The following is a 3,168-nucleotide window of genomic DNA, read 5'->3' as shown; positions in this document are numbered from 1 at the left end:
GATATGGCAGCTGATGCAGCAGTACTAGTATGAACGAAAAGCTCCGAGTTGTTTTTTGTTACTTTGCGATGTGAAACTGGCCAATAACCATGGAGATGGGAACCACGGTGTCATCAGTCACAAAAATGCAACACATGTGCCTGCCAGTATCGTGGCAAAGCTTTAGGCGCTGAGGTGGAGGAGACGGAGTCTTCTTGGCATGGGATTTCACCTACTGATCCAACCCCTGTCCCAGCATGCTCAGCTCCCACCATCTAACTGTGAGTGGAGCTTCATTAATACGTGCAACTTACACAAGCTGTTCTTTGCTAAGGCAAATCAGGGTCCGTCACCATCCCCATCTGCCATCAATCCCGGCGACTGATGAGGCTCACTGAGGAAGACTGGAAAGAGAATTAGAGAGTGGTATGCATTTCCTGTGTCAGACGCGGGCCATTGGCGTCGACGGAAATGTCAAAACAATTTTAACAGCTGGAAGGACAGCCATGAATGGAGTAAGACCCACCAAGGGAGAGGAGCAGTGTAGTCACCACATCGAGAGCAGGGAGGGTCTAGGAGAGAGGCGTGAGGAACAGCCAGCCAATGAATTATTAAAACAGGCACGTGTGCGAGATAGAAGAGAGCGACAGCGGATTATTCTGAAATAATGACCCTGTGAAATCCGAGTCAGGCCCAGATGGGCACAGTAATTCAGAACACCGAATCTGTCCGTCCTGTTCCGAGCATGCTGGACTGACCCGCCAGCCTTTCTTGGCACAGCTGTTGCTGTAGCCCGGTGGGCATTGCTCCACATGTTGGCAGCACAGCCCAGGGGGGTGACCTGAGGAGGACAGCCCACCGGAAGCGAGGCCATGATGCCCAGGTTACCAGCACCACCTGGGCCACCAATTGCCAGTTGTTTAGCTCAGTAAGCAGACCTTATAATGCCAAATTAAAGCAATGGGTTTATCATATGGTCATCTGGGCTGCTGGGCACCAACTGTGGAGTTATCAGTGCAATTTCAGTGACTTCAAAAGTGGTGTGGCACAGCTGTGTGGCAGACAGAGGATAATCAACACGTACGCTTGCTCAACTCATGTATTTATCCATGATTCTTACTCATTTATATAACTGGCTGTTTCACGCAGGATAATCAGGCTCAAGGGCCCAGCAGTAGGATGTTTGGATTAATGAGCAGGTGCTTTTAACCACTGCTCCACCTGCTGGATAATTTTAGTCATACTCCCTAGTTTTTGTTTCTATAGGTTGTAACTATGAGCTACTGCATGGCAAATATACAGGCAGAAAGTATTCTGACAGTAGAAAGCAAATGTCAACATGAAACAGTGAAATCCCATGCATTTCAGGCATTTTTAAGTTCCAAAAATGAGGACAAGTCCAGGAAAAACAGGAAGTATGGTCACCCTAATTTCCGTTAACTAAATGCCAGGACAGGCGTTAATGACCCTCCTACCCGAACAGGGAGTCTCTGATGCGGCTCCTTCAGTGACACACTGAAGCGCCGTCTAATCTCGCCCGTTAATTGCGTCGGGCGAACCTGCCAGTCTCATCTGAACCACATGATCATCATGATTTTTTAAGTCAGCGCCAGGATGAAAAATTAATGCATGCGAAAACATCTCTGCGGCCGGCACCCTAGGAGCTGCGATCTCCGCTTTTCGCGTGCTCTGTATTCATGGACTCTTTATTAGATCCTTAACGCGACACATGAAAATGAAATCTAGGAAGGCGCCGGAAATACAGTAAGGCAGAGATACGGCGGAGAGCTCGATTAAAACGACTCCCAAAATTCTCGCTTCACTCTCCAGGTGAATGCACTTTCTACCTAAACTGAAAAAAATAGCGAACATGCTATAAAACACCTGCAAACTAGATTCCCTGCGCAAAAATTAATAAAGCCACCACATTGATAATTGCATATTGGCCATAACCAACGATAGCTCTCACCACTAAACACCAGGCAGCTGTTTAGTTAATAGGTCATTAGCGCCTCCGACTTTAAATGAGGACTTCATTTGGCTGGCTGTGTGCCGCAGATGATACTAGAATGTTCCGCAGGCAAATCTCATTCGCCCTATACGGCTATATTAACGCTCGGAGGAACACTTTGCTCACTATCGCGCTGTGCAGCCCAAGCCATCACACTCGCAAATTAGCTGATTATTATAGGGCGGCACGGACGCCTTCTCTGACCGACACGCGAAGCTGTGTGCCTGTGAACCGAAAAGCATGATCGGTATGCGGTCCCGAAGACGAGCAAGCGGGGAACGAATCCGACGGGGAGCCGCGATTATAATTTCACTCACACTGCTAATTACCGCCTGTTTTGGTCGAGCGACGTAGTAATTGAAAAAATATCTTCCGATTTAATGCGGAAAGATAAGGAAGAGCAAACAAATTTCAGGTTCATTAGGGAAACCGGAGGGGAAATTAATTACTTGTGTTGAAAGCTTAATAATATAATACAAATAACACAACCCAATTTCCACAAAAGTTGGAGCAGTGGTGAAAATTGCAAACAAATAGTGGTGTTTGGTAAATTTTGTTTTACTGGAACGTAATTGAAACCGTCACAAATCGGTGATATGTAGAACTATATTCAATAGAACTAATGAAAATTCATTCGTTTTTGTAAATACGCATTCATTCTAAATGCGATGCCTGCAACACGGTCCAACACAGGAGTTGGGAGGGTCACAACTTAATTTAAATACAACAGTCTTTATTGGGGGGGATTAATGAATTCAAATTAAATTCTATTGGAGGGGCAGGTCTTTCCTGGTTCCAATGTCCCTGGGCATGTTTACCACTTGATCTTTCATTCAAAATATTAACAAAAATTGAACCATGAACTCAACTAAAATAATTATCATAAAACAATTTTTTTTTCTCAAATAAATATGAACACTCCTAAAAATCTGGTTTTCTGGCTTTTTAAACATCCAGGGAATTTAGGATAAGAGAAGAGATTGACCTTTGAGATGCATGTCATATGACTTCTCCTGTGAAGGCTGTTTATCATGTTGAAGTTCACTGATTAATGGACAGCTTGCTGAGGGGATGTGCCTCTGGTCGGCCTCCAGCCCAGCCCAGCCCATCAGATGCCAAACGTATGACTTTCATGACAGATCTTACCATCCTTCCCTGCTCTACCAGGGATTCTTCTG

General features: G+C 45.3%; 1 long non-coding RNA gene across 1 annotated transcript; it reads right to left on the bottom strand.

The window, feature by feature from the left end:
• Positions 1-321: 321 nt before the first annotated feature.
• LOC125751140 (uncharacterized) lies at positions 322-2,009 on the bottom strand. The gene is made up of 3 exons (XR_007400527.1): positions 1,949-2,009; positions 738-820; positions 322-383 (listed from the first exon to the last, which is right to left on the bottom strand). It is a non-coding gene; the product is annotated as an uncharacterized LOC125751140 (long non-coding RNA).
• Between the last annotated feature and the right edge of the window lie 1,159 nt (positions 2,010-3,168).

The sequence above is a fragment of the Brienomyrus brachyistius genome, chromosome 1 (assembly GCF_023856365.1).
Source record: "Brienomyrus brachyistius isolate T26 chromosome 1, BBRACH_0.4, whole genome shotgun sequence".
Lineage (NCBI taxonomy): Eukaryota > Metazoa > Chordata > Actinopteri > Osteoglossiformes > Mormyridae > Brienomyrus > Brienomyrus brachyistius.
Note: the sequence above shows the minus strand (reverse complement) of the source record. Positions and strands in the feature narration are given on the sequence as shown.